This window comes from Chiloscyllium plagiosum, chromosome 20 (genome assembly GCF_004010195.1).
Source record: "Chiloscyllium plagiosum isolate BGI_BamShark_2017 chromosome 20, ASM401019v2, whole genome shotgun sequence".
Lineage (NCBI taxonomy): Eukaryota > Metazoa > Chordata > Chondrichthyes > Orectolobiformes > Hemiscylliidae > Chiloscyllium > Chiloscyllium plagiosum.
Window position 1 is genome coordinate 17863328 of NC_057729.1, and position 9552 is coordinate 17872879.

General features: G+C 38.9%; 1 long non-coding RNA gene across 1 annotated transcript in view; it reads right to left on the minus strand.

The window, feature by feature from the left end:
* Positions 1-6790, minus strand: part of LOC122559904 — a 50883-nt gene extending 44093 nt beyond the window's left edge. Inside the window, exon 1 of the long non-coding RNA XR_006314590.1 lies at positions 6635-6790. This is a non-coding gene — a long non-coding RNA (uncharacterized LOC122559904). The remainder of the gene's footprint in view (positions 1-6634) is intronic.
* Between the last annotated feature and the right edge of the window lie 2762 nt (positions 6791-9552).

The window sequence follows — 9552 nt, forward strand, 5'->3', positions numbered from 1 at the left end:
CCCCTACAGAGTGAGTACTGCCCAGTTGGCAGTGTTATCTTTTTTTATAAAGCATTAAATTGGAGTCTTATCTGCCTTCTCATAATGGAAGCATTTGAAGAACAGACAAGATCTCCCTGACATTTTGATCAGCAGTTATCACTCAACACAACATTAAAAGAAAACAGATACATTTGGAGGGAGCATTCACACTGACATTTATTGCTGTGTTTCTCTATGTTGCACTCCCTCCCTCCTTTAGCGCTAGAGACCCAGGTTCAATTCCAGCGTTGGGTGACTGTTTGTGTGGAGGCAACCATAGCAATATATCATGAAATCATTGAACCAGTCTTTTCTCTGTGGTGGAGGAGTCTAGAACTAGAGGGCAATAGGTTTAGGGTGAGAGGAGAAAGATATAAAAGAGAACAAAGGGGCAACTTTTTCACACAGAGGGTGGTATGTGCATGGAATGAGCTGCAGAGGAAGTGGCGGAGGTTAGCGAAATTGCAACATTTAAAAGGCATCCGGATGGGTTAATGAATAGGAGGGGTTTGGAGGGATATGGGTTGGTGCTGGCAGGTGGGACTAGATTGGGTTGGGATATCTGGTTGGCATGGATGAGTTGGACCGAAGGGTTTGTTTCCATGCTGTACATCAATATGACTCTATGACTCTTTCATTGGTTAGAGTTGTGCTGGTGTTCCCCACAAATCTATCCTGGGTGGACATCTACTTCCCATCCAGGGTCTCTCTCTGCTGCATCTTCTGAAAAGGCAACATGAGGTTCCACACATACGCTGATGACACCGGTTCTAACACATCACTACCCTTCTTGACTCCTCCACTGGATCTGATCCCTTACTGTGCCCTTCCAACATCCAAATGGGAATGAATATTAGGAAGACATTTTATTCATTCATGGGATGAGGGAACCCTTGCTAGCCCATCCGTAAAGTGTTTCGTCCCCACCTCTTTCACTGTCATTACTGATGCCATTCCTCTTTTTCTTTCTCTCTCCAGCTGGCAGCAGACTGAGGTTGAACAAAGTTACTTGCCAATTTGTTGGTATCTTTGACCCCAAGATATGCTTTTGATTGCATAATTTCTCCATTGCTGATTGCCTATTTCCTGAAACCCTCTGCCACACTGATTGCTATACCTTGGCTGAGGGAGAAACTGACATCTTCTCTCAAACCTCTACTGATGGCATTCCTTTCTGTGCAGTGAGCAGGATGCCTGGCTCTGCCTTTCCATCTTTCAAAGTCCCCTTGCATGTTCCTGACATTGTCAGGTCTATGCAGAACTAATTGAGGCAAATGAAAATTCAAATACGTGTACAAAATTATGAGCTGCATAGAATGTAGTAGACAAGAAGAAACCTTTCCCCTTGTAGGAGGTATTAATGATTGAGGGCATAGATTTAAGATAAAGGGCCAGAGGGTCAGAGGAGATGGAAGATAAAGCTTTTTCACCCAGAGGGTAATGGGAATCTGGAACTCACTACTATAAGGGTAGTAGAAGCAGAAATCCTCATAGGCTTAAAGAAATATTTAGATGTGCATTTGCCGTGCCAAAGCATGCAAGGCTGTGGGCCAAGTGCTGGAAAGTGGGATTAGAGTAGTCAGGTGACTGTTTTAAACTGGTGCAGGCATGAGGGGCTGACAGGCCTTTTCTGTGCTGTAAATCTATATGGCTCTATGACTATTTATTCATGTTTGTAACATGTCTGTGGGCAAGCAATTACTTTTCCCATGGTCTAAACTTATCAAGTCCCAAGAACCTTTGGTGATTTATATTTGAAGCTGAGGGAGGATTTCCTCTGTATGTTGTTTTTAGTGAAATTCTGCATCAAAAATATATTTTTGATTCTGTATGAAGTGACAGAGGATATCTTGCTCAATGTGTTTAAACTAGATGACCGATAGTTAAATCACAAATTTTAAATTAACTTATAGCGTACTTCTGCATAAAATAAAAAAACAATTTTACTAGATTACCATTTTTATTAATGAGAGCTTCAATAAAGAAGAAGGCAAGTCTTACAATGTGTTCAAGAGGAAATGATGTAATTACCTCACCAGTCTATGACCTGATTTACTTCTTAGAGTCTCACTGGCATTACACTTTAATGCAAAGGGTACGGATGCACCTTCACAGGTCCATTTGATTCTTTTGAGTGCTCTTTATTCTGGTTCAAAACCTCCTGTTCCTTAATTCACAATTCCTTGCTCTCCTTTTGGGACCATCTGTACCTTTGGCCAAGATTCTTATGACTATTTCTAAGGTCTTCTTTAGTCTATTCTCATTATCATACATTGTGAAGTACCATAATTATTTTTTATGTATTTATGTTAAAGATGCTGCATACCTGCAAGCTGTTCTTATACAAATAAGTGTAAGTGATGGATAGAAAACCTCTGCAAATTCTGCCCTGAAGCATTAAGACTAAACACTTCCTATTTCCTTGTCCCATTGCTTTTCTGACAAGAAAGTAGAAACAGAGAATCACAGTGGAAAAGGAAGAAAAAAATGGTACAGTTGCTAACATTTTGTTCAACATCACCTGCATCAACACTGACAGTATTCATGTCTATTAACACCAATCAGATAAGTTTGGACTTCAGTTCTTCCTGATGGCTATGAAGAGCTACCTAGTGAATAACAAAGTGATAGATCAGAAAAATTCCACTATTAGTCCACAGTCTACACTGCTGTGGTGAAAATTACATCTGAGACAGGGTAGGGAGAATACAACTGGCATCTGGGTTCGGAAAGAAAAAGGTTTCTGCTCCTGATTGCTAATCAGAGATAACAGTTGCTAATGTTCCCTCCTCCTGTAGCCAAAGGGCTTAAAGGCTTAAGGTCCTGGAGTTGGGAAAGACTTTGGAGTTGGACTTCAAACAGGCACCATATAAGCTTTGCAACTTGGTACCTCTCTAGTATCACATTCAGGAGGACTGAATCATTTCCAGGTCCAGATCTCATGAATATTTTCTAGAGTGCTGTGGCACCAAAGGGGAGCCAATGGCCTAATGGTATTATCACTGAACTATTAATCCTGAAACCCAGATAATGTTGTGGGGATCTGGGTTTGAATCCCACCAAGGCAGATGGTGAAGTTTGAATTCAGTTAAAAGAAAATGTGGAACTAAGCGTCTAACCATGGCCATGAAACAGCTGCTGATTTCATGGAAAGAAACATCTGGCTCACTAACGTCCTTGAGGAAAGAAACTGCCATCCTTACCCAATCTGGCCTACATCTGACTCCAGATCCACAGCAATATAGTTCACATTTAACTGCCCTCCGGGCAACTAGGGATGGGCAACAAATAGTGCCTAGCAGAAACACTCACATTCTGTGATTGAGTTTAAAAAAAAGCATCCTTTTCCATCTTTCTGGTTTTCCCTGGAGAAAAATGTATTGCTATGTTATTGTATGTGGTCACATAATTAGTAAGGTTGGAAATCATTTCTGAAGGTTGGAGGACTATTCCTGTCCAAAGAAGTCTGAATTATCAGTGCCAAACAAAAAATAACTCATAGCTTTTTGGAAAAACCCTCCAGCAGTTTCGTTTAAGAGAATTGATTGGGTTTCTCAACACTTGCAGGAACAGGCAAGTCAAGACCTACAGCGCTTTCTATATCAAAAGCATCTCTGCCTGCTTTTGACAATGGTATTGAAGATTGAGTTAAATGCGTGAAGTTTATTCAGATTGACAAATAATGATTTTGATACTTGTAATTCATCATTATGGACTTCTCCAGATCTTAAATCGTACATTCACTCTAAAAAATGAATTGGATGAGACCAAATATACTACAGGCAAGACACGTAGCACAAGATGATGTTCTATTGTAAATATATGCTGCTCGTGTAACCTCCTAATTGTAACATTCGTCTTGCTGATAAATGATTTGGGTTACTAAGTTGGCAAAAGTATGTTATTGTAGCAGATAACTAAATGTTTTTTAATCTATGTAACTATGCTCTGTTGAGTTAATTTCCAAGCCTATGTAAACAATAGCAGTAAATGTTATCAGTCACAGTATATGTATCATACTGTTTTGCTTTGAATCTACAGAATTCCACCCAAATATGGCATTTTTGTGCAAGCGTGAGTAAGTTAACACATTAAATGGAATGAAGACTTGCACTCTTCAATTAGTGCTCTCCTGTTGCCTCGTAGATATAGACTGCAAAATAGGAGTGCCTCTACATCACTCTGAGCTGAGGGTAAATAACTTTGATTACTGTCAATTGAAACTATTAGATCAACTCTTCCATCTAGACATTTAAGAACTATTTAGGTGTTTACTTGTATTCAAGGCTATAGGCCAAGTGCTGGGAACTGGGAATAGATTGGGTGGATGCTTGATGACTCACGTGGACGCTATAATCCAAAGGCCTCCTTCCATGCTGTAAAGACCCCATGACTCTATGACCTTGATTATAGGACCGTGTTTACCACATCCTGGGTTAAGCACAACATCTGATGGGAGTAGATTGTGGCAGGCTAAAAACTCAATATTACATTTGCTAAAAATAAATTTTGAATAATTGAACTTGTAAAAGAGAGATTATGAAAGTTAATAGTATGCCAGTCAGTATTTGAGAAAAGCAGAGCTGCTTTTCAAGTGGTTTTTTTCTGAAAGAATACGGAAAGAGGGTCCCAGATCCTGGCCAGAACATTAACTTGCTTTTATTCTTCAGAGTCTGAGGAAGTCTCTATATTCTTGATAGTTTCTATTGACTTTTCACATTTGTTATTTATCTCATTTCATATTTGAACACTTACTTTCTACTCTGTCAAAGAGAGATTAAGGTTTTTGCAGGAACTCTGTAATAGATATAAATTTCCCGTCCTCCTGATTTTCCATTTGATACATGTGATATTGGCAGATTTCTAATTCTCACCTCTTTCTCGGCACCATAAGATCAGGAAGTGGGTTGATAGTACCTTCCTGTCATCGGATTTTCTACTTTCGCTGACAGTAGCAAAGATAAGACGAAAATCAAGAAAATGTTTTCTGTTCCAGGGCAGCTTTGAAATGTTCTCATTGTGGTGCAAAATGTTTTATAAGCATAGCTTTTAAAAGTGGTTTACTGGATAATAAACATGCTATCCACTCCATCTTATCGCAGTCGATGTAAAATGCCCACTAAATGAAGTCAGGTTTGCCAGATCTCAATGCACTACAATTTTTTACATCTCTTTTGCTGGCGACACTCCTTTGCATGTCAGGGGTGTATCCACTGGGAAAAGATGTAATTTCTGTCATTTCCTGTGGTATCTACATTTTGAGAAATCTCATCTATCAGAATTCAGAACATAACTTTAACAACAGGAAAAACAAGGACTCAAGAATATTCAGATAAACCTCTGACAGAGAATAATTTCAATTTAAAAGAAAATGCCATCTAGTGTCCAGAATTCAGAACTTGCAAACATTTTCAAAACAGACAAAGGAAGACAATATTCTTTTCCCCTTTTTACTTCCCTTCCAGAAGGTGAAAGGTTATGCCGTTGTAGTTCTACAAATGGTGGGAGCTTTCAAGTATTTTGCTCAATATGTCATTGCCTTAAACTAAATGTCGCCTCTGACGTTTGAATGGGTTTGCTCAGTGAAAAACAGAGTCATTTTATCATTGGAGAGTTTGCTGATCAGACTGCACTGAGTTTGTTAATCATACCTAATCAACGGTTTTCTATGTTCCTATATTGATAGCAACTGCTTGCTTGATGTGTGTGCTGGTTGAGAGTATGATTGAGTTCTATGTTGCCCATTGCAGTCAAATAGCGTTCAATAAATGCTGACATGACTACTGATGCTCACATTCCAAGAATGAATTTTAAAAATCTATTTACTGTCAAGACTCATGCATAATTAATAGTTAAACAAAATAAAAATGCTCAGTGTCAATTCCCTTTTCTGAAAACTTAATGTAGCTTCCAGTTTACAAGGTACTTAACAATACTAACCACAACTTTGATCATTTTCGTACTCAGAAAAACCTGCTTGTTGCCAGCAAGGTCACTTGCACAACTCTTCTGGTTTAGTTTGTATTTTAAGTCATGTCAAGGACAGTGCCTTCTTTATCAGTCTTTTTTTAAAAGGACCAGACCATGTTTTTTATACATAAACATTAAATGCTGTATTACTACATGATGCATGTTTGAATACAGTGCATTTTACAATGTCACAGCTTTAGTAAATAAAAGTTTTATATTTCAGGGAGAATAGCAAAATAGGACACATAGTTTAAAAAATAACACAATTTTATTGACCTTGACTCACAAATTACCCTGAACTTAAATATTAGAACTCCCCTACTGGGTTTAAAACATGAAGAATTGATCAAATATACCAGGGTAAATGAATCATGTATGTTAAACCTTCAGGTTAATAGTTTTACTTCTGAAGGACTTAATGGCTGTTAATCAAAATGGCACATGGACATTTTCCTGAGGGAAATTTCATTAAACATGAACTGTGTCAGAAAACTAATGATCACAATTCACTTGTTATAATTCAACCTTTCAAACTTGCAAAGTTGTTAAGAAGCCACTTATGCTGGATAATTTACAAACATCTGGCAATTAATGGAAGGGTGTAACTTATCTCTCCACGAAACTGGAGAAAACACTGACTTACCCAAAAGGCTCTTGGTGTAACTGGCATGCAGTATTGTTATCCCCTCCTCAATATCGTTGGACTGTCCTTCTGTTTCATTTGTTTGACCCCAGTATGTTTGTAAGTGCTGTTCTGAAGTGCACGGATATTTTGTAAGCAAGTCGATGGCAGCTTGGATACTGGTGCTGTGGTGCGCTGGTTAAATACTGTAAACTGTAAATAAGCCCCTTGAGTACAGAGCTTAGCGTCCTTGAAAATTGAAACTATTCCAGAAACCATCACATTCAGGAATCAGCAGAGAATTTATACAAAAAGGTTATGCAGATAAATAATTTATTTCAGCCAAATAATTGAATGGCCTAGACAATTGAGGAAAATTGGATCCACATAATTTAACAATGGAGGCAATTTGCATGAATGAGAGTGATGATTAGCCTGGGTGTTGATACGGAAATGGAAACATTTTAATCAATCTTTTTTATTCATTTTGGGGATATGGGCATTGTCTGGAGTCACATGTAGGCCAGAACAGTTAAGGATGGTAGATTTCCTTTCCGAAAGGGCATTAGTGAAACAGATGGTTTTTACAACAGTGACTGTGATTACATGGCTACCATTAGACTTGCTTTTTATTACAGATTTTTTACTGAATTCAAATCTCACCATCTGTGATGGTGGGATTTAAGCCCACGTCCTCAGGACATTAGCCTGGGGTTCAGGATTACTGGTCCAATGATATTGCCACCACATTACCATCTCCCCAGATCGTATTTGTCCAGGAGCTTTAACATTATCAAATATTCCAAATAACTTCATAAAGGAGAAGCTTGAATCAAGGAGAATTGTATAGCTTTTGAAAGTGGGGTGAAGAGGCTGATTAGGATGTTTCCAAGACATTTGGGAAAGTGATAAACTACATAATAGAGGGTGTAAGAATCATCATAACCTAGTATCGGAGGACTATTTGTGGAAGGTAATAATCCTGTAAGGATTCATGCTGGAGGCATGATATCACATAGTTTTGAGTGGCGAATGGAATAATCCAGCCCTCGAACCTGTTTTGGACCAGACCAATCCCCCTCAAAATGTATGAAGAAGATAGCCTCGACCCTATGTTTTTCTTATTTTAAAGGCAAATGTAAGGCATTGCATTCCAGATGAAATTCGATTGGGTCAGACATATTGATTTTAAGCAAAACACACTTTATTTTTACACTACAGTTAAAATACAGACAAACTAAAAATAAAAGAATTGGCTTAACTGTAACTTTATTGAAATGCTTAACAAAATTTTATGTATACATATTAACTGCTAGTAATTAACAGTTGCAATATCATAATTTTAAGTCTGTCCAAGAGAAAGGCTGCGTTAGTGAGTACAGTGGGTTCCTTCTTGATTATATGTTTTTGGAGATAAGTCTCGTGATTAAACTTAAAATATAAGTCATAGCTATTAATTTAACCTGGGCAGTGTTTTGTAGAGGAATAAGACAGTGTTATTTTCTGGGTCTGTAGATTGTGAAGGAGCAAAAATGGCCTTTGCAGTGATATATACTTGTCAGATGTGGGAGTTTAAAGAGAGTTTAAGGGTTACTGCGGATTATATCTACCATCAATGCTGTTGGATGCAAATCTTATCAGATCGAGTTGATCGGTTGAAGAGACAGAAGCGATGAGGAATTTGCAACAACAACAGTATGTGATAGATGGCAGTTATAGGAAAGGGGGAAAGTCTTAGATACAATCACATAGATGGTTAACTCCAGGAAGGGTAAGAGAGGTGGGCAGCTAGTGCAGGAGTCTTTTGTGGATATACCCATTTCAAACAGGTATGCTGTTTTGGAAAATGTAGAGTGTGATGGATTCTCAGGGGAACATAGTACAAACAGCCAAGTTTCTGGTATTGAGACTGGCTGTAATGCAACGAGGGGTACATCAGCTTTCAAGAGATCAATTGTGTTGGGGAATTCTGTAGTCCAAGGTACAGACAGACGTTTCTGTGGCCAACAGAGAAAAAGCAGAATTGTGTGTTGCTTCCCTGGTGTCAGGATCAAGGATGCCTCAGAGAGGGTGCAGAATGTTCTCACGGGGAAGAGAAGCCAGCAAGAGGTCATTGTCCACATTGGAACCAATGATATAGGAAGGGAAAAGGTTGAGATGCTGAAGGGAGATTACAAAGAATTAGATAGAAATTTAAGGAGGTCCTCAAGGGTAGTAACATCTGGATTACTCCCAGTGCTATGAGCTAGTGAGGGCAGGAATAGAAGTATAGAGCAGATGAATGCATGGCTGAGGAGCTGGTGTATGGGAGAAGGATTCACATTTTTGGATCATTGGAATCTCTTTTGGGGTAGGAGTGACCTGTACAAGAAGGACAGATTGCACCTAAATTGGAAGGGGACTAATATACTGGCAGGGAAATTTGCTAGAGCTGCTTGGGAGGATTTAAACTAGTAAGTTGGTGAGGGGGAGGGGACCCAGGGAGATAGTGACTCAGTTTGTGGATGCACCTACTAGAGAAGGTGCAAACTTTGACCTACTCTTGGGAAATAAGGCAGGGTAGGTGACTGAGGTGTCAGTGGGGGAGCACTTTGGGGCCAGTGACCATAATTCTATTTGTTAAAATAGTGATGGAAAAGGATAGACCAGATCTAAATGTTGAAGTTCTACATTGGAAAAAGGCCAATTTTAACGGTGTTAGGCAAGAACTTTCAAAAGCTGATTGGAGGCAGATGTTTGCAGGTAAAGGGACGACTGGAAAATGGGAAGCCTTCAGAAATGAGATAACAAGAATCCAGAGAAAGTATATTCCTGTCCAGGTGAAAGGGAAGGCTGGTAGGTATAGGGAATGCTGGAAGACTAAAGAAATTGGGGGTTTGGTTAAGAAAAAGAAGGAAGCATATGTCAGGTATAGACAGGATAGATCGAGTGAATCCTTA